General features: G+C 42.1%; 1 long non-coding RNA gene across 1 annotated transcript; it reads right to left on the minus strand.

The window, feature by feature from the left end:
- Positions 1-937: 937 nt before the first annotated feature.
- Positions 938-22598, minus strand: LOC125939976 (uncharacterized). Its single transcript, XR_007463216.1, has 8 exons — positions 22453-22598; positions 22148-22208; positions 15704-15741; positions 13771-13824; positions 9678-9753; positions 9050-9117; positions 5396-5488; positions 938-1138 (listed from the first exon to the last, which is right to left on the minus strand). It is a non-coding gene; the product is annotated as an uncharacterized LOC125939976 (long non-coding RNA).
- Between the last annotated feature and the right edge of the window lie 720 nt (positions 22599-23318).

A 23318-nucleotide genomic window follows, 5' to 3' on the forward strand; every position in this document is an offset into this window, starting at 1 on the left:
GCACGTTTCAGCTTCGCTGCTTAACCATCTTCAAGGGCCGACGGTTTTTTTTTTGTGATTGCGGGCTATATCTGCGACCGCCAACCGGAATGCATATTCGCTTGAGCCCATAACAGCTTACATTGTAAAGAGCTATTTTTATCGGGCATGGACAAGGGTGACTCCTCGCAGTGGGTGTAGCCCTCAGTCCAGGGCCGCAATACCAGTGACAGCATTTTCTGTTCTGGCGATCAGCATTCGCTAATCGTCAAATGCCGAGCTGGTGAGCACGATCTCCCACCTCTAAATCAGTCGAGGGGTTGGAAGCATTACCCCTCCTCGTATTCCATGGCACTTCCATTAAAAATAAACATTAGGTTGAATAAAAAATTACGCAAAAATGAGATTAAAAATGACGACACGCACGCGCATACACTCACATATGTAAAAGTTAAAGAAAGTAAAATAGACAATACATAACGAAGGTGTCACTGCACAAAATCGTCCCTAGTATTTTGAGGACATGTCCGTCCAGTAAAAGTATTTCACTGCCCCAACAACGGTTCTTTTAAGGCCACTAACTGACCCTCGTCCAAATATTACCCCAAGAGACAAAGAATGATTGCCCAGAGCCTTAGGTTTGAAGCGCAGCTGCTGCTTTGGATGGCCGTAGAGCGGTGTTGTTGATAGAGGGTAGTCATGTAGCACGTGAACTAAGTCTTCGTCCACCCCTGTTAAGCGAATATTCATTAAACAAGAAAAACATTCTTTGCAAACACCAATACACCAATGAAATCTTCCATTAAACCGATTTCCGGCGCGTATCGGAATCTGTAGCTCTTTAAATATTGTATTGAAAGATACTAAAATATTTCGAAACATGTCAAGCTTACTAAGGGACGCCAAAGCGTGCACAACACCTGTATTGCATACAAGGCACGACGTAATTCCTAGTAGGAAATTTTGGCTCTAATATTGTTTCAGGCACTTTATTCAGTGATATTTCTCAGTGATTACTGGTGGTGACCTCTGCAACTTGGTCACACAGACAATAATGCATTTATAGCGGAATAAGTTATGACCGCTGGCAATGCGGCTTTTTAATGCAATCCCCCTCACAGCACCATCCAAGATACTGCAGTGGAACCGGGTTTTCCAGCTGCAACATAAACAACAAAAAGCACGTCTCTTTTGAATATCACAATACTTTCTTCTAAGAGGCTTCTTGTGACGGACTAATTTTTTTGCATTTTATATGTAAGAAAAGAAAGAAATGCAGACAGCAACTAATGCGTTCCCTTGTTTCCAGTGCAATGCAATCCAGGAAGATGCTCCGCTTTGTACTTTTCACAAAAGTTTTCAGGAAAAGTTGCCATTTAGGTGTTTCCTCGCTACTTATAAATCACCAAGCTCACTGTGAAAGGATGTCTAAATTTTCTCACAATCAAATAAAGGGTTGGTTATTGGTATTCCCATTCATTCCTAATCGCGTTTTGATGCCAACACTTTAATAAATTGCATCGGCGCTTTCTTCCATATTTCTGACATCAATAATACGACTGCGAAGAAATTCCAAATATACAGTGCAAGTGCGGGATATACCGGATATCCCGGTATATCGCGCAATGAAGGCGACGACTTGAAGGCGAAAGCCCAAGTACCGATGCATTAAGGACGGACACATAACTTACTTTGTTTCACAATATCCTTTTTCACATTCTCCCATTCCTCCTAGTTCGCTCACTCATCCTCTTAATTCGCTTAGTCTAACTCGCTTAGTCATCCCTCTTAATTGAATTGCAAAGGTCGATGGTTCGTACTCCTACCCAAGGCAGTGGGTTTGAGTGCCCTAAATAACTCAGTCTTAACTGTACTCATAATTACCTTCGCCTTCATTAGCAGAAACGTCGTGCGTTCGACTCCCACCAAAATTCGAGTGTTTGGGTACCATGATTAACTCTATACTAATTACCTCTGCCTTAATAAACTTTGCCTTCAATAACAACAAAGGTGCTGGATTCGACTCCCACCGAAGGCTTAGGATTCGACTTCCACGAAAGGTCGTGGGTTCGTAGCGTTTTTGTACCTTTCGTGTGGTCGACGCGTTTTCGCTCAAGGTCGACTGAATGATGGGACATATGAGGCTTTCGCCTTAATAAGGACACGACAAAGCGCGTGCGGTGGTGTCATGCGCTGCAAGGATTCGCGCATTGCTTCGCATTACGTAAATGTGAACTACTTGTGAGTGTGGTAACTTTTTCGGGTGATACAGGCAACCTGAAATGGAGTTGTGTAATTCAGGCTACATGGCTGCACCTGAAGAAAACTTACTATAGTGGCTGCTTCTTTAGCCTCCATGCTTTCGTTCGCGATGGCATATCTGCACTGTTAAGCACGTTTCCGTCCTGTGTCTACAAGTGCGGTCAGCTCTACAGCACCAATGGTACCACTTTTTTGGCATCTCTGAGAATACAGCCTCTACAGCGTTACTCTAAACTGAAGAAAATTCATAGTTGAAAGGCCTGAAGTAGGACAACAATGCACAATACGTGCAAACTAAAAAAAACACCCATTAAGGACTAAGGTACCTGGAACGGACTTTCACGACGTGCTCTACGCGTCAAAACAACAACAACACCACCAAAAGAAAACGTGTTAATATACCGCCCAATTTTCACTGCGTTGTGATTCATGAAACAAGAAAGCGGCGAATGCCTCCGCTTGTTCGTTGCGTCGCTGTGAGAAGGACCTATGCCTGCTTTCAGGCGCGAGTGCATGATTTATGACTGCATGTTGAGAAATGTCCAAGCTGCATACGTAACATAGCTGCATTTATTTCTTTTTTACACGAGCAAGAAAGCATAATGTCTGATACCACTTCGCTTTACGTTTGCGGCATTTTGTCTTCTTTATTCGAGACAATTAAAATGCAGTGGCACACGGACTCAAGATGAGGACACACTTCATTTAAAATACTATACCAGGCGATATACAGCGCTTATCCCGGGGGTATTTATTAATTTCACTTCGTCTTCCCATGCATGCTGTTTGCCCATGCAAGCAGACGAACAGGAAACTAGGGCATATCTGTAGCAGCAATTCTGTGCCTCGATTGGCTCAATTCATCACACCGTTTGGGTGCTTCCGCTGACGACGTTCGCCTCATGAATATATCCGGTCAGGTCAGATCGGCGGCCAGCGTCTGCTGTTTTGACGCCGCACGCTATACTGATCGCCGCCGGGCAAAGTTGCCTTGGCAGGCGCAAGTTCATTGCATAGATTAGGTGGTGCTGATACATGTAGAACTTTAAATTGGTAACTGTATAATCTACTCTATCAGAAAGTATTGAATTACACCCATATCAGCATTAGAATTGACGAGACATGGAAAAACTGAAAATACGTAAATCAGGCTCTAAGTGTGAACACCCGAGTGCACAGTCAAGAAAAGAGTTATCCCATGCGTTTTAGTTGAGTTTCAATTGGACAACACACGTCTACGTCAACTTAAAGGATATCGAGCGCTGCCGTTCCCTTTACTTCACTTACTTTTGTATAAATGCTCATTAAAAAAGTTCTAAATTTTATTTTAATGAATAGGCACATTTGTCCGGCTCTGTCTTCTCCATCCACTAAGTTATGTCAGCTTTGCTACAACACTGTAATCGGTTTTCGTGCGACGGTCCCCATTCTGTCTCGCGACTGACTTCCTAACCCAAACGAAGTGGCTATGTTTCAACATATGGTAGGCCATGTCCATATTTTGAATATCGAGTTATATGCAACAAAATCTGGCATCATCATTATGACGTTGCTTCCCTCAAAACTGATAGTATTTCCTACGAAGGCAATGATGTAAAAGGTAACTATTTTTTCGTCGTAGAAAAGAGAGTATTATATATTGCAACATCTGACATGATATAATTTGCGATGAAAGGCTTTTTCTGCTAAATGTGCCTCAATTGGTAACGCCGTATTTACGATATCTATACCATAATGCCGAAGGATAATCGGCACTTCAATAATATAATACATTCTTAAACTATTAACTATAGAGACTCGGTTGAAAAATTTGGGTCAGAACTTACTAACGAAAATTATTGTAAACATGGGACGTTTGAGCTCTTCAATAAGACTAGCCTACTGCCGTATGTATTGCGCGCCGCTCTACCGAGCGGCTTAGCCGCAACGCTTACTCTTCTCGACTTCGCTACTTTTCTATCCGCACAAACTACATCTAAACATGGGATGGCGCCACGTCTATCACGTGACACCCCTTGCACATGTGCAGCGGCGCCAGCTGCTGCCTTCCACACTATCGCGCCCGCGGGACCTTCATAATAAATGTCCACAGGCACCCTAGGCCCACCACGCGACTCATAATTGCGGCGAAATGTAATTTGATGCCCTAGCAACACTTATAGCATACCTTTGCACCGATATCTGGCACCTGGGCCACACACTCCGCACCCAAAATGTATTTTGCGCTGTAGTGAGAATTTACTTGAAAATGAATGAGAGCACTTTGAAACGCGAAAAATGCAGGTTGGTTTCGTCATAACGTATATCTTATATATTATGCACAATTTAGTGATCATGGGCAGGTTGAGGTTCTCCCTCTCACACTTACAAAAACCATCTCCGGACCGCAGTGCAAGTAGCCACATCATGCTTCGCTACAAGGAAATTATGCATTATTACGAACAATAAAGTACAAGGAGCACGATTGTCAAGGTTCGCTTTTCAGTCTCCAAGTACAGCTTGGCAGTACTGGCTACTTGATTCGTTTGACAATTTGAATAAAAATATCGTAAGGCATGCATCTACGCCGAGATTTTTAAAATGGTGCAGTTGGTCAACGTGAGCTGATGTCCTCTAGTCGTTTACTCTTTACATAAGAAGGGGCTCTCTGCCAGAAATACTGGCAATAACAAGTGACATTATTTATTTTAACATTTTCAACCGTTTCCTGAAGGCGCAGGCTTGCAGGGAGGCGCAAAACTTTCTGCTCGTTTACCTTTTGTTTGCAAACATGACTTGCTTAACTATAAAATTTCCTGTTACAGGCAGTTCTGATTTATAACTGCCTCATTTATAGATTTTCAGCACTACGCACGCGCTTTATTGAAGTTATAGGGGAAAGAAATTGATGCCAATTCTGAAAACTGACCCCATTTGATGACAGCCACGGTTGAAGAAAGAAATCAAACAAAAGCAAATGTCAACCAGACACTGTATACGTACGCTTCGAGCATTCTACGAAGCAGGGATGATTAACCATTCTAAATGCATACGAAAATTACGAGCTACATCATTCAGCAGACCACGGCGTCATTGTAATTTCATTTACCAAACTACAGTTATGAAATTGCTTGCCTTGCTACACGCTCTTTAGAAAGTTACACAAGAAACTTACATAACAGGCACTGGAGACGTTGCTGCTGTAGAAGCCGTAGTACCACCCGCTGTTTTTCTGGCAGTAATAGTAGCAACTCGAGAGGACATTTCGCTGTATGAAAACGTGATCCAAGGTTCACTTTGTGGAGTTGGTACAAAATGCCAAATTAAAAAGGGAAACCTTTTACTTCTTACTTCTTGAACTGCAAAGCAGAATGTACAGCCTCACACATGAATAGAAATTTAGCGTCCTTGTACAATTCAGCCATAGTTAGGGATATGTAGCCCCACAAATATGCAGGGACGCTATTATCTGGAGCACAGAAGTCTGAGTCCGAGCTGGTTGGCAATGCAGTATGTTCATGTTAAACACAGAGTAGGGTAACCGCCCAAAAAAATGTCATTGCAAAAAATGGATCAGATATTTAAGCAAAGCATATAACCTGCTCGTAAAGCTAACCGCAGCTTTCACAGAAGTTTTGGACGTAAACTAAACGTACAAAGCAGTAGTGTATATTGCTTTTTGATGCATGCTTGACAACGTAGGAATTTTATGGTTTGCTCATTAGAACTCTCAAGTGTTGAAGATTTAAGAAGGGCACACTGAAGTTTACGAAACCACAGAATTATCTGACAACACCCCATTGGGTTCATAAGAGCGGTCTGTGGGCACGACTGTCCGAGGCAGCCAAACTTGCTATTCAGTGTAATTTTTATTCTTGCGTTTGTTTAATATCCCGACTGGTCCTAACATAGCATATTGCTAAATACTTTCAACTATAGGGCTCATTACAGTTTCGCCAACATCGTTAACCAAATCGTTCGTTTATTCTTTGCAGACGAGAACTGAATGTTTGCAAATACGTTAGATTTTGCTGATGTAACGTATATCTGAATATTTACCTAAGCTATTTAATCAAAAAGTGGCACGGTGTGAACAATTTTAATATTGGCTTTATTATTTTTCAAAGTTTACAAAATTGATACGGTAGACAGAGCTACTTTCAGTCTGCTAGCACAAGTATGGTAGTCTTGGTGGTCGAGAAGAATTAATTTCATATTCGGTGAAAGTGTCTAGTTGCTCGAACTCTTACACCTTATAAAAATAAAGCTCCACCTGCCATATTTACATCGCGCATAACAAAGGTATTATTATGATGCTTGTAAATACAGCAATGAATCCTATGAAGTCGAAACATTGCCCCTCGCTTTAAGATTAACGCTACAAAAATTACAATGCTTACTTTCTTAGGTCTTTACCAATTTCTTACTGAGAAGCTGCAGTGGTAGCGATACCTCTAAAAATTATTGTTCTCATTCAGATTAATTATCCTTACAATGAATGAGTACATATGAGAAGTCTACGGAACTCAGTTTTTTTTCATTGTCTGTATTGGTACGAGGACCGACTATTTTATTAAATACAGATAAAAAAATGAATGTTATTAAGAAAATGTATTTTATAAAAGTACCACACGCTACACCATGCCTTACGCCATATGCAAATGCGCAAAACAATATGCAAGGCAGACGACTTAACAACACAAAATTACAATTACAAAGCCAAAATAAAATGAAAAAAACATAGCAATAGTGCTGCCCAAGGAACTGGTACTGCACTTTTATTTTTGTAACTGATTTAAGAGGTTCCCTGTACAAGCGCAACATATCGGCTACAAGATGTCAGGACGCTGAGGTCTGCAAAAGTTTTAAGCAGATGCACCATTTTTTTATTGCGACAGCCATTTTAAGATACCCCAAGCGCATTCTCGCCGTCGGCGTCACCGTGATGTTCAAGTCCAAGGGCGACAACACCGTCTCCGCGCGCCGTATGCTGCATGGGGGAGTGAAAGCGTCCGAGGGGAGCCGAAGATCGCGGCTCAGTCTCACGCGCGCGAGTCTGAAAAATGAGAAGTAAGCGCGCCGTCTTGCGTCGCGTGCCAGATGCCAGGGGGAGGGGGGGGAGGGCGTTGTACTCCCACAGTAAGTACGTATTCTGTGGCCGTGCGCGCCATATCTTGAAAGCGATCTGGGTTGAGGGCAGTGTCTAGGCGCTTCGACGGCTCATTCCTTTGTGGGTACTGCTTTCTGGCCGCTTAGTTTGCGTTGAAGCAATACACAGCGAGAACGTAAAGCCGGAACCGCATGGCGCGATTTCAGGAGCGATTGACGCGCGGATGGTGGGACGGGCGCGTAATTCTGACGCGTGCCCAGCAGGATCCATCACGAAATGGCGTTGTCGCGTGCTGCTACTCAGAGTAGAACAAAAAAAAAAAAACGCCTCGCGCGGCACGTCGCATGCGCGTCCGCCAATCCGAGTTCCGAGTGCAGTCACCCGCCATTTTGGTTTTTTGGTTTCGCCACCAGATGGCCCTGCTCTCTGCGCGACTCGGCGGAACCTCATTGGCGAAACTTTTTTTCTTTTTTTCCTCGGCGGAACGCGCGTCTAATGAACCACGTGCTACACTTGTTCGCTCGCGCATCGTCTTCTCACAAAATGGAGAACGCAACCTTCAACGACGCCTTAAATAGTAGCAATCGCCTCGTCTGCTCGGTAATAAGCGCCCAAGACTATATTTTCTACGTGAAGTTGTAAACAAGCAACGGCCGCTCAGCATACAGAAGGTCGATAGTCGCAGTTTCGTGCACAATCTTGGTGTTGAAATGAAGCTTGATAAGTAAACTGGAAAAAATGTCGCTGTCTAATTACAGCAATATTATTTTTATTGGAGTGTTCTGCAATTTTAAGGGAATGTTATAAACGCGGTAACAGAGACAATTCATGTCGTTGCGACTTACGTTTTCTGGCAACCCGGAAAACGCGGCGCAACATCACCGCTCCATTTTTTCGTGCGGGTGCTCACGCGTCGGCGGCAACGCGGGCGTTGGCCACGCGTCGCCTTTTTCGCTTGCGAAAAACGCTACGTGTGGTTCTAGCTTAACTTCGCTCGCTGCAGCTGCCGCGCTTCCTTTGGCCAGAGTTTTGACAGCGAGTGCCCACGCTCATCGAGTGTGATGGGTTCATGTTTACCTGTGCACGCTGACACCACGCTTCTTGACTTAGATAGTAATCAAATGTTTCATAGTTTACACAGCCGATAAAACAACTGTCCTTACATTGTACAGCTGTCTAATAATTTGATATTGCATTCGGTGCTTCGCATTTCGGGCGAAACTGCAACTTTTTATTATATGCTCTCAATGCCTCGTGCACAAACATGAACCTGTGCTCAATAGTAGAACGGCATAGGCTATCGGCTGTCACAACAGGTAGCCATATGATAGCTCAACGCATTATGAAACCTGCTTCATCTATTTTCTTTTTCTTAGTAAATGCTAAGATCAGTAAAATTTATAACCCTCATCTGGCACCTATATTTAGTAAATAATCACTGACACCATTGGCAATGCATAGAAATGAAAACATGGCCTTATTTTCCATTCTGAATCTTCTTAGCAAGCTTGATAGAAAAATATAAAAGGTAGATACATTGAAGAAATTCACACGACTTATATAGTATATTTGAGGTTTATTTTACGTTTCTTCGGGTAAGAAAATGCGTTATTTTATGCACTAGTGCACATACTAAAGCTTCCGTGAACGTATGTTTGTTTTTCCTAATATCAACTAGTATCAACTGCAAACCACTCGCAGACATTTTTCAAAACTTACGCCATAGTGCTCTTTCTCTGGACACTTGTGGTACATTTGTGGATGCGTGCTTTTTATCTCTTCTGCACCTGAAACGAAACAATACTGAGGGTGCGGAAGTTTTTTTTTTTTTTTGATGTGGGCTACGCTATTGGGTATTAAATTTCAAATATGGGGGAGCATTAATAGATGTCTGTTCTCGGAAATTCTATCTATATATTACTTTAAGAGTTTCAAGGCCTCAGCGAGAGCCAGGAAGTCGCTCGTACAGGTATTAAAAAACATATCTGTGTACTATTAGAGTGTCTACACGTCCAAAAGGCCCAATCACGACAAACAATATCTTTATCGTACCATTACAGCGTTAGGTCAAATTAGCTGGGCGGACATGTCGGTGTTTTACTCAATTTAGCCGCACCCGTGTGAAGGTACTAGACTTTTGAAGCCCTTTTTACCACTGCTACTGCATTTAAAATTAGGTTGATTCCCACCTAAACAATAATGCATTTTTGTCCTTAAAGTGTTTAGCTAATAAAAATGGACTCAAGTTTATGAAGCTCTTTGCAAGGAATGTAGATTTAAAATTGACGTTTAAATTTTAACTCAAGGCTTCAGAAGCCTTATTCCAAGAATGCTTGTGATAACTTACTCAGTTCATAAGAGGCGACACATTCAGCACCTTTGCAAAGACCAGCATACGCTCTGCGTGGAGCTGTCAATACGAGCTGTAAATATTGAATGTTCAATCAATGAGCTGGTTTTCGGCGAGAAATTTATTCCATAATAGCGCATGCTTATATTAAATTTAAAAGCACTTCAGAACTCGTAGACAGGTGTGTTCCATGCAGTTTGATACAATTGTGTTGAAAACTTCAATCATCAATGCACAAGTAGGTGCCTTGATTGTTTTATTCTGTCTTGTAGACAGAAGCTTGCTTGGAAGAAATCAGGCTCATTTTTCCCCCTGTGGACTGGTAGATATGTAGTTTCGCATGCTGAAGAATTTTGTTAACTTCTACTACCTTTTCTTTTTCTTGGAAATTTGCCTAAGTGCTGAAGCTTTACCAATGGGGACATAAGCAACTTTTACTTACATACAGGCCAATATAGTTAAAGTGACAATAAATGGAAATACGTCCAACTGTATTGAATGATCAAGTTTCTGCAATGGCAAATTCAAAATTAGTAGCTAGAACAGATCTGTTGTTAACGAGGGAATTATAAAAACATGTAAAATCGGAGTGGCGCCACCTGTATTGGGCTATAGTACCGCTCTCTTGTGACGTCAACTTTCTGCTCGGCTAGCGGCTCCAGCAAGCAGAGGGACGGAGGCGAGATGTGTTCAAGCGGATAGCGAGTAGCAAAAGTAACGAGAGAGGTAGGAGAGAGGCGAGTAGGAGGTGAAATATTTGTCTATAGCGAGCCTAGGCGGGCAATTCGTGGAACGTCGCCATTGCGAGTTGAAAGAACAGTGGCTGATTGAGAGAAAAAGGCCGATGATAAGATGGCGTGATAATATGCGGTTTTAGAATAGCGTTTGTCGCTTTATTTACCTTAGACGCAAACATCTGGGCGGGGCGTTACAGCGCGTGTCCCTTCAAGAGCTTTAGTTTAACTTGCGGGAGCGCAAACGTAAGAAGGAACGTTAGAAATTTCGTATTTCTGTCAATACGAGGATTCCTGTCAAATTTCTGTCTCGTATATTCTGTCAAACGCATCCAAGCAAAGGCAATGCTTTAGCAACCATGCCGTTGTTGCCATGCGGACGCGTCTCGTTTAGGCTTACAGACGCTGGTATCGCTGAACGATCTGAGAAACTGGACGCGCTATGTACACATAACTAACGTTTCAGGTGAGTTTAAAGGAAGCGGAAGCACATTTGAATAATTACTGGTGATCAACGAGATCAAGAGCGTAGCCATGCTGAGGATTCATGCTGGAGCGGGAGCCATGGGTGCGCCATGGTGGACAATGATATTTCTTGGCGTGCGTAAACCCTACGAACTTGACACTCGCGAAATAACGTACGTTATCATAGAGCACGTAAACCAAAAAAAAAAAAAAAAACAATAACGTTCGGAGGATGCCCAGCGATGACAACGCAATTTCTTTACGCACGTAATGAGTTTACGTTTGGTTGCAAACGCTATTCGAAAACTGTCTGACGATGGTTCCAACTCAATTTTCTCGCGGGCGATTCAAATTGAGGAGCGGCAGCCGGACTTTCGGTGACCACTTTCTACGCAATAAAGTCGTATATTGGCGCACAGAAAGGAACGCTAAACTAAAGTTAATAACAGATCATCCATCGATCTAACTCAGCCTGATAACTTCCTTTAATTTCATATATATGCAGAATTATAGAATACATAATTTATAAGCACATATGTAATTCATAAAATCTAATCATTATTTGATGAAAAACATGCATTAAGGCGCGGTTTTAACCCTATTAGGCTAACGACTTCGTGCTGGACCTTGCATTCAACATGGACACTAGTTGCCAGGTAAATTCTCTTGACAATTTCCATTATCCTAAACTATTGGAAACTAAATGTCATTCTGAATAACGTCGCTTTGTGTCCTTCTTTCCTAGTTTTATTCGTCACCGCTGTACGTTCATTAACAGTGGCTCCATCGTGCCCACTGTTGCTAAGAACCATCAGTAGTTTCGCAAGAATCCTTGCTTGGCCCATTCCTCTTTCAGCTACAGGTTAACCTTGTCTCATTTATTATTTTATCTCATATCCCGTTATGGGCCGTGGAGCGTCGTCAAATCCCATGAAGGCCATCAACAACCGCGTCACTCATTTGCCTCATTTTGTACATATTGCACGACTTGGAGGATGAAGATTTGTTTTCACTAAACTATCGCAATGCCATGTACTAGAAGCTCATCTCAGTTTGAATTTGAATACAGCTTTATTGGTTATCGGTTAGACCGTGTTGAGAAATAATAGTATATTGGCGTCAACTGCACCAATAAATATTCTTAGTTACCATGTCAATTTCAAGTCTAGTTCAACTTATAGTTTCTGGAGGTGGTGCTAACCGGCGCAAGAGGAACTTAGGAGACACTGGTTTTTATTCATGCCCTTCCCTATCCCACCTTTTTCTTCGAACCTCTGGTGTGCTTGAACTTTTGCAGGTTGGTACTAGTTTACTGATTGGCTGCATATGGGGCGTGGCGTCCGCAACCCTAGCATGCCAGCAAGTTATCACCCCCCCCTCCCGCCCCCCCCCGCCAGGGAAATTATTCTTGTTTGTCTTTAGGATCGGTGCAACACAATAAGATAAGCAATAGTTTGTAACGTATCAATTAAGCACACATAGGCATGGGATGGTGCAGGCACCTTGTTTTCAGGATAAGGTAACCATTATTCATAATGCAGGCGGTGCTCATTGTTGTTAAAGTATAGATATACGCGTATTTCCGCCTCCTTTTTTCATATTCTCTCTTTTGCACTTCATGCGTCACTTCAATTGAAATATTTCGCCTCAGTACAAGCCTGCAGGAAATGCGCAGAGCGTGGCGCCGTTCAATAATACAAGCTAGCAGTGCGACCTAGATATCCAGGCGCAGTATTCCTCAGCTGCAGCCTAATAGCTGAGAGGTAAAACTTCCGACTAGCACACTGTGGGGCCGGTCTTCAAATACACTACGGGTAGTACATCTTTTTGTTAACATTGTTTTCCAGCGTAAGACCTCCTCACAAAGCAGTTTAAGATGCCAGTGACAAGCATAAATAGACTAGGTCATTCAGCTCATCATACCTATCCCTGGAATATATTATGCGAACCCCCGGCAATCTAAAACGTATCACCATTTTTTTTCTCTTTGAAGGGAAGCGGAAGCTCCGCGTGTTAGTCCAAATGCAAAATCAGCAGGATTTTTAACATGGGGCGAAACGCTTTTCCCTTGTCAATTAGTTCAAATTCTGTCTGATTGCGTAGGTCCTGTCCTAAGGCAAATGTCTGAACGAGCACTCTGTGCTAACGTTCCGAAAACATATCGAGTGTCGTGCATGTGAGGTACACATTTCGATATCTTAGGAACTTTGATAAAGCAAGTAAACGCTCAGTCACGAAGCTCCGTTTAACTACGCAACGCAGATGTGCGAACGCAGGTGGTCAACGATGTGGGGATACACATACTCTTATAAAAAGGTGCCACTAATGAATTAGGAATGTAAATTGGACTAGTTGCATATTGTTCATTGTTTTAATCATAAGTCATTGCTAACACAAGGGACGAAGGGAGAAATAGACGATACCAGCGCTCGTGTCGTAAGCTTCTTTTTTTGTTCTGTTAGTGGTGAGTTTTGTTTACCTCAATGCGTCGTTCATCAGGTTGTACGGATACGTACTACTGCACAGAAATCCATGAAACGGCGGACATGGAGTTGTCACCATGTAAGGGCTCTAACGGTTCGATAAGCTGATGCTAGCAGGTGCCATGACAGTGCTATTTACCGTAATATAAGCATATCAATCACGGAAAACCAGCACTTGATGGGGTATTTGCCCAGGGAGATGCATTAAAACATTTTAAAGAGAAAGATCCAAGAAATAAACAACGGGGTTACATGGGGTTATACGACAGAAGCGAGCCTGTTCGTGTATATAAGACGACTAAATACGTGTAATACTGTACCCATAAAACTAAGAAAGATACGAGAATCTAAGCTTATTTATAGAAGACAAGCTCTTTCAATTGACATGGAAAACCAAGTTGTGCTTACGATACAGGGCGTTCCATTACATGCCGGGTTGTCGCATTTGGTAGGGTATCCGCCCTGTGGGGAGAACAGTTTACACATTTATTTGTTGCACGAGTGCTAATTGCTTCTAGCACTTTGTATACCACGTTCGCTTTTAGTACAATAATGCTGCTTAACCCTTCACAGCTTATTAGCTGTTTTACTTCCACATAACAGTATAAATGTTAACGTATCAAAATGTGCTTCGTATACGCATAACTGTATAATAGCGAAAGAGCTTGCCTATATTTTTTATTGTCATTGACCTTTTGTTGTGTTCTGTCCAATACAGTGGTCAAAATATTAGGCAAGCTAATAATAAGAAAAATCCGAATGAGTTACTAGCAGATCCTGTCGCAGCAAAGCGAGCGCCACCTGTCAAAGCAATTTTAGTTATCGCCGCACTGCGTTATGACGCCAATCATATGCACCGTCAGAAATAGTCTACAGCTAAACCGTGTAAAATGGTGACTGGAATGTACGCAGTAACATATAATTCCGTGAAATGCGAGGTATCAGGCGCGTGACCAGGGGTAGGGGTGCGGGGCACGCCCCTGATACAATGTTCGCCCCCCCCCCCTCCCCACGTTCACCCCCAAAATTTCTGAGCATCAGGATACGTGGCATCAAGGGACGTACGACAACACTCACCTGTCCAGCCACAACCTGGCAGGTGAAGTGTGTGACCACCTCAAAATTCATAGCTATGCCACCGCAACGTATACTAGCGCCTTGCTGGCAGAAGTGATTTTTTTTTATTCCATAACAGAGTAATGTGCGCCGTTTCCAAGTTTTGTACACAAGCTTATGTTTGTAAATGTGGTGGCAGGAACTTCGCCAGTTGGAGCAAAAGAAAATTGGGGCCACATAAACTCACCGGAGCTTCTGCGCATGTGCTCCACTGTAGTAGATATTCTGCATCTCATGAAATACAGATTTGAAAGCGCAAAAAATTTATTCGCTCCTTCTGGACGTGAAATGATGAAAAACTAAAAGTAACCACAACTTTACGTGCAATTTCTTTTATGCAACAAGTATTACTTGATTTTTTCAAATACAACATTTAATGAATAGGTCTACCAGAGTTTTATGGAAATCCTTTGCTTACACCTTTCCGAACAAGCGAAAAAAAGTCACCGATCAGTGAAAGCTAAAGCCTTACTGTCGTTACTAGTATCACTGTAGCTACATCCAAAATTACGCAACACAATCTCAATTAGGCCACATTATAACCATCTTTGTTCGTTACACTTGTAGTTCACACACTACTTTACAAGGAACCCGTTCTTAAACCGTCTGGTCCAATGATATTTTACAGAATCAACGCTTTTTGCTGTACATGTATGCATAAAGCAAGACACTTAACATTGAATGTGTCGAGGAGCAAACCATTTATGACGCTACAGTCTGCCGCCTATTGAGGACGCCAGCCACATTGCGTTTATTAGGGTCTTATACTTTTCATCCGAAATTGACCGACGGCACATGACCGAGCATAATCTCCTTCTAGGTGTCTTCTTACAAGGTGAGACCTAATGGTAAATTATACCATCTCACTGTATGTTTCATGTGAAAATTGCTAGCATGATGCCTTCTACCTGGACAAAGCTCGATCGCCACATTATAAATTGTTCTGAATCCATATGCCTGTGTACATATCACATGTGCGATTATATGTAGATCTCTGATAGTATGACCTCTTACAAACCTACCAGACCATGTTCTCTTGTATCTGCGGTTACTTGCGCAGATGATGTAGGAATATTGCGCGCTTTGGGTAAAAAAGAGGAATAGGTCACCGTATTCCCCCATAAGCTCTTGGCACTCCTGCCATTATGCTTTCGATAAAACTTTCACCTGAATTTTTTGTTCACTTTCGTCATTGTTTGTATAACAAATAAGATCTGGTACTTACGCCCTCATACGCGTTGTTGCAAGTGTTCACGCTTGAAGCTATGAGGTGTGAGAGAAAAGAGAGATGGTTATTGTCTCTCTCCGTATCAATTCCGGAAAGGCTAATGAGAAGCGCAAGCTCGCCGAAGTAGTGCTTGCTTTGTTGCTCCTTCACTAATAAAACTTATTTAAATATCATGACAGTACCACAACCTACCGATGGCTAATAATAAAAGTCACGTGGCTGGTTATTTGCGACAAAGGCTGCCGTCATCGAGCAACAAACATTCGTACTGCTAGTATATCTCGCACAATATATATTGTGCAAAACGTTTAGGGCGTTAAAATAAATTTTAAACTCATGTAAACGCTTCCACAAGTGATACCGATGCGAGTTCATGCATAGTCAGCAATCTCACAGAGCTGCATTTTTAACTGTATTGCTCTTCTTCAAGAACTCAGTACTTTGGCCTTGCATTATCCGAGGAGTGTGTTCACCAGAGTTATTTACTTTTGTAAATTGTTCCTATTCAGCGTTAGTAAAACCAATGATACAATATTGGCAATCTTTTGGCGTCTTTTTGGCGGTGAATGTTTCTATTTAGCGGACAGTTACATTTCATAGCGACTTTGAGGTCATTTTTTTAAAATATAATTTCTCCCTTTATTTTTCCCCATTGCTACAACCAAACAATGGTGGAGGGTAAGATAAAAGTTGCAGTGAGGCAGCTTGAGGTGCCCATAGCCCCCGTATTCATGGTGGCAGTTAGTCGCGCAATGAACACTATACAGAAACATCATTACATTAAATGTTACGGTACAATTATTATTCAGCGCAAGAAAGTTTTCAATAGTGCAACAACGAAATGTAACAATGGCAAGTAAAAACAATGCTGAGAGTACACACCATTAGATTGCATACACTTGATAATACGTAAATAAAAGTGGAAATTACACATACTTGACAATGCAATGCAGGAAATAGTGCTAGATTAATATTGGAATGATTAGGAGAAATATTAGGATAACACAAAATCATTGCAATAAAAACACTTAATACGTATATGTGAATAAACGTGAAAAATATATTGTTCTTGATTCAGTAATTAGGAGAAGATTCGGATTCAGACCGCGTTATGTTGATGATATCAATGCCGGCGTCTTGCAATGAATTAAGCCGTCTAGGTAATTTATTTTTGATCACTTGCAAGCCATAGTTCGTTCTTCAAGGGGGTATAGTCCAAAATTGACCATGACGGGTAATATAGGTAGCTATAGTGAAATTGCAGACAAGGAATTTCACTAAATAGGCTGTTTTCCGAGTTTAGGTTTGAGTGCGATATACGAAGGAGAGAGCGGTTGTATGGGGGGTAAATTGTGGGTTTGTTGAAGTGTTTAAACAGGTACTGACTGTGATTGTGATATGGTACTTTTCCTATGATACGTATTATTTTTTTTCTGTAGTAGGTGTAGTTTCCTAAGGTTAGATTCAGTTGCTGTTCCCCACACAGTGTATGTATAATTGATGTGTGATGCAAATATTCAGTGGTAAATTAACTTTTTATGCATGTTGGCTGACGATATCGCTTCTTGGTAAGCATTCCAGTGATACGTCTATACTTTTGTACTACAGATTCTACATATTGATCACACTGTAGCGTATTAGAAAAGTATGTAACTAGTACTTCAATTTCGTTGACTACCTATATATGCGCCCGTTGTCCATCTCTAAACTGTGATTTTGTAGAATATTTGTGTCTTTGCCATAAAATTTACGGCTTTTGCCTTATTTGCATTTATTATTACATACTTTTCAGCAGAACATCTGGATAAATACTGGAGAAGCTCGTTTGCGTTATTTATTAAGCTAGTATAACATGCCGACGAAATAAACTCAATTTCTAAACCAGATTTATCAAAAGGTATAGAAAGGCTACCGAAATCGTCTTTACGGCGCCTTGGCTTCGTAGCCATGAATACCGAATGGTGATCTGCACTCACGGACGATATGTCGCGGTTAAATTCACTAAGAGCAACAAGCAATAATTAAGTTTTCTTTACGAACACGGAAAACTAAACTTTTGAAACATAACGGCGACCAAGTGCGTATTTTTCCTAGAAAAATTAAGTGAACAGTGTGTGCCTAAATTTGTAATCCTAAAATGTCAAGGTAACCGCAGGATTTCTGCTGTCATCATTCATTGTGTTTACATACATCAGTAAATAAATTTACTTTACACCCTACTGGTCAAATGTAATGAACTTGTAATCCTAAAGTCTTAAGCTAAGTGCAAGAATTCTGCTCGCATCATGCAATCGTTTACAAATACATTAGGAAACTAGCTTCCTCTACACTCTGCTAACATATTCGCAGTTTCTTCCTCAGCTGCACGTACCCCAAATATTAGTGACATACTTTTTTAAATACAATATGCACACAATATTATCGTTGTGTTCCGAATAAGCTTACATTGTACAATATATACTACACAGTTTCAGCGGCAACTGCAGCTGGTTTGGGCAAAATTTAGGAAGCTTTTACGCACTTCTTGTGACACGCTGGAAAAAGGTTTTTGTTGCCGTAAAAAAGTTGAAAGTTGACGAAAAGATAACTTGTCGCCAGCGGGAGCCGAACCCGCAATCTCCGCATTACGCGTGCGTTGCACTACCAATTGTGCTACGGCGACGGCCATGAATTCGCCCAATAACTTGGGTACTTATGTTTATTAGATCTAGCGCTAGGTGTGTCAGCCAGTGCCGCTCAGAACCATGGTGCGTAGTTGTGGAATATCCTTTTTAGCCCGATGGCATCACGTAACACGTGATCTTGGGAGAGCAGACACGTGTCTAATAAACCCTAGCATGCTACCTAATGACACCCAGGCTGCCAGATTCGAGCTCCTCGCAATGAATAAACAAAAGAGAAAGGGAAAGCGAGGGGCTCGATTTTGTTATTCATTATTTTCTTCACTCCAATTTCAACCATACCTAATTTCCCCGATGCTTTCCTTGGCTTCATTGCCTGTTGGCTTTATGCGGTTATGATTAACAAAATCGAGCCCCTCGGTTCCCTTTCTTCTTTCGAATATAAGATTATGTCTGTTACATATGCGTTGCAGCAGTGAACAATGCAAGGGCTCAGAACTCTTATTCAGCATCTTCTGAAGCCATCTTGGCGGGTTTTCCAACCAAACGGAAGGCGTATATACTCCTAAATGTCAAATGGAATCACAAAGGTTGAATGCTTGGTTTCTTCTTGAAGTTATATTTGCGAGAATCCTTTGCACATATCTATCCTGGAAAACCAGGCGCATCGGCGTGTTTAGTCAATGATGCTGTCTATTCCAGGCATTGTAAATGGGGTAAGATTCGTCTAGTTCTTGATTGCTATATAGTCAGTGCATAGTTTAAGGCTGTCGCCTTCTTTTTGGGCGATGGTGATTGATGATGCTAACGACTATACAGATGGACGGATAACCTCATCGTAGAACATCTTTGGAAACTTCTCTTTTGGCTTCATGACTTCTTTTCTCTCGATAGGTTGTACGGCTTTTCCCGGACCATAGTACTACCACGTAATTTAATGGGGATTTCAAACTTGGTGGTGCCAGGAGGATAGCCTCAGAAGTAGAAATATTCAGGGTAGAATTTCTGAATATTGTCTCCATTCTTCGGCCTGCGAATTCGGTTCGCATATTTGAGTACGTTGAAGCGCCAAAGGCAGGACCAAGTCAGGCGAGACGGACGGATCAAGCTCTACAGTAAACTGTTGACAGTGGACAGTAGCGCTTGTCCCGACCGTCACGCCTCACTTTGTCTCGTCGCTCGTGCTTCACCGTATTCAAATATGCATCACGAACTGGCCCAAACTCTACTGTTCGGTTCGCATCAGTCATAGGTTTGGAACGATCTTCATTGGGGCTTTCATACACAGCGTCGTGCCTATAAATGTTTAGCCTCAACAATTTTATGTCCCAGGAGAGAGAAGTCATATTCGACACCTTCTATTACCAAGGCAAGCACTTCCATGTAATGTGCCTGATATTTAGCCTTAAGTTTATCCGTTCGCAGTGCTTCTTTTCAAGACCATAATAACCTCTTACAAGGACTGATCTGCCTGTGACTGTCTTCTGCATTTGCTCTGCTTCTCCTGAGTATTTATATCGAAGCTTCATTGCTATCAAGAGCCCGTGGGGTTTGTCTGTTCACTTTAAGTTGTATGTGAAGTAAACTTGAAGCAATCAGTAAGTGCGCCTCATTCCGTTTCGGTTGAACACACGGAGGCTTTGCAGTAGTTTGTTTCAGTTTGAACAGTGTTGATGGCTGCAATGCGTGACCGAGTCCTGAGTCACTCACACGAAGTCTATCATTTTCCTATGTTCAAGTTGTGGCGCCCTTACATCCGAGTTGCTAGATAGATTTAGAATCTGACAGTCCCTGAAGATCTGGCCGCGTCTTGCTGCTCGTCTTTACCAGCAGTGAGGGAATACTAGTAGCAATTGTAGTGGTGTTTGGAGAGTTTCCGACACTTTATTTGTGAATTTCGTTGAAAATATGTTGGGACACTGTAAATAACGAGTGCTAAGATTTATCCTAATGACAACTTATATCCAAGTTCTGCAAGTCGAAGTAGTCACTGCTTCCCAAGAAAGTAGTCATGCGGGGAACCAGGCATAAAACGGTAAAACAGCGTCTGGTGCCATCGCTGAACGGTATTTCTTCGGAATGTAGACAGGAAGCTCTCTTTCTACATGCGCCAAGGTTTGAAAACATGCTCTAAAAAGCACCACACATGCCACTTTCTCGCTACACCAGTCAGAAATTGTCGCATGCTTAAAACGACGTGTTGTTTAGACAACCAACCTTTGTACTTCGCTGCGGCCTGATAAAAAGTGATCCATCTAGATTTCAGAAGACCTGCCAAAAGTTTGTAGCCGTAAAATTTCAATTGGATGGTTTCTCTTGCGGCGGAAAGCAAACAGAAGAGTTTCCGCAATGGCATTCTGTTGCGAAAATACTCGTTGCATCGCAATGACCTGAAGAATTGCTGATCTAATGTCTGATGATGCTGCACAACCAAACAGTCGTTCGAGTATGAGCTCGTTGAACAGGGCCGCAGGGATATTCAACAGCGCCAACCCGCGTTTACCAAGCTCTTCGGGCGACGCAGAAGCTCGATGCAAAACACGATCCAGGAGCTCACCCGTTGTTGTGTCTACAGGGAGGTTGACAGGAGGATCATCCTGGACTTGGTAGCCTTTTAATACCACTCAGTCGTTGTATGTCACCCCAAAAAAAGTCACCCAGATCATTGTTCACTGGGTGGGTCCACGAATATGTGTAATAAGGCCGCACATACCCAATAGCTCAAACAATTAACATGTTGCCATTTCCGACTTATTCGTTCTCCTCTACTATCTCTTCGTTAACTCTGATGTTCTCAGACTTCTTCGTCTCTTTCAGCACGCTTAATTCGGTAAGAAATCATAGTTTAATAATGAGAATGCCCTGATACTGTCGACGTCATTCTGTACGGCATACCCTGTTCTCAAAACCACTCGAGATCGGCCGATCCAGAAGACATCCTGCAGTTCCTAACACTTTATTCAGCACACGTCCCTGTCTCTGATTATTCTTAGTTTATTGTGTGCCACCTGCGCAGAATAGTGTCAGTGGTGTTGCTATCACGGGCTCATCAGCATCCAGACTGTAACATGTGTTCGTTAAATATAGAAAATAGGACTGAACGAAAGGAACTGCACGATTGCCTTCGGAATCAACTACAATCTAATATACCGAAAGCCTACAAATAGCTCAAGCAAGTTGTATATGCATCACGTTTGCCAGGTTATTCAAGCCGTTGCCTGGATTTACAGCGACAAGAGAATACGACGTCCAAATTTGTTCCAACTAATCCTAATTTGTCAGTGCTTGTATCTGCATCATATTATTATTCTAGAGTAGGCACTCTTTGGTAAGGTCATGAGCGATGTCTCAAAGCTTACCCGCACTTCATTCTGCGTTTGTCTGTCACCTCGATCCAATGATTGTTGCAAGTGGTCAAACTCGGAGAACGGTGCGTTGCTTTTGGCATACAGACTTAGCAGTCGGTACGTTCTTGGGCCATCGAAATTATGTTAATGATCATGGACGTATACATACTTGGCTGCAAAATTCCATGTATTTTAGGTACGCACTTGGCCGTGATTTTCTCACAGACAACCCATACGCCACGATGAAAGCTAACTTCTAAATGCTCTTGTGCTTATTTTTCAGGCATACATATCATGCTCAAAGATGTTCATTAAAAATAGCGCGCACCGGAGTAGAGGCTCAGTTTACGACTAGATAGTCAAAGTCCCTTTTAAACGTAAACAGTTGTAATGACCTTCGAAGGCATCACCAAAACTATCTGCTCTTGCAAAACGAGAGCAAGGTGAAACATAATAAATGGTGCAGTACTTACTGATATTCACTTGGCACGTTCCTGCGCTACAATAACCCACCTCACGGGACCACCAATGTAGCTACGAAGAAACGGGAAGCACTGGTTATCGAATAGATAGGTGCATTTCGTTTGCATAAATAAGGGCCATGGTCTCCACATTTAACCCTCACTCCCACCCTATAATGCTCTTCCGTAAATGACTATTATGACGCTATTGTTCTTTTTATCTTTTTTAAGAACGATGAATTCGGAGTTCTTCGAGAGAGTGCATGAGTAAGCGTTAAAGTGCTCAAGTTCTAATGAGAGATGTTGCGATTACTTACCCAGCAAGGTGTTCCTTCAGGGTAAAGTATGAACTGCCAACCCCTCGAGGTATACTTAGGATAATAACATCTTGGCTTCGGTGTAGGCTGTGAAGCAAATAGGGGTATCGCACTTTTATACGATTTTCTGTACTATCTTCATGGCTTATATGAGAAAACTGCACAACACAACACGCGCTCCAGGAGCGCCATGGGAGGAATTCGAAAATACAAAATTCACATAGAAAATACAAAATTGAATTTAGGCAAGTGAAAAATTATTATAGTAAATAAAAATTTCACATCTTAACTGTTAGCCAATCACTTATGCAGATTTTACGAAAATATTACCGCTTCTTGCATCTTACGGCAACAGCTGCGCCATTGTCGTATCGTGTTATAAATGAAGTCATGCTTCGTCATAGGCAGAATGAAGACAGTTAAAATACAATGAAGTAAGAACCGGTGCTTCGAATTCTTACGAAACTCTAATATACATGCGAACTGCTATGTCGCATGTATTGTCGAATATCTGCGAATATGTAGGTAGAGCATGCGGGGTCTTGCTCGGGATATTGGAAGCAGGCGATGCACTGAGAGACCAATTACGAAAGAAGCGGGACCGCCTAGTTGCAGCGGGGTTTATGCGACATGTTCAAGAACCGAGAGATTGGGTGATCAGTCTTGCCATTGTACCTAAAAAGAATGGACAATTCAGAGTGTGTCTCGATTCGCCACACATGCAACGCTAACTTGAAACGAGAACATTTCTAACTGCCCAAAACGCGAGGAAATCGAGGCACAACTGGCTTGCGCGTCTTACATTTCGAAACTCGACACAAATCCAGGGTTCCATAACACTCCGCCAGATGGGGCGACATCAAAGA

This window comes from Dermacentor silvarum, chromosome 9 (assembly GCF_013339745.2).
Source record: "Dermacentor silvarum isolate Dsil-2018 chromosome 9, BIME_Dsil_1.4, whole genome shotgun sequence".
Classification (NCBI taxonomy): Eukaryota; Metazoa; Arthropoda; class Arachnida; order Ixodida; family Ixodidae; genus Dermacentor; species Dermacentor silvarum.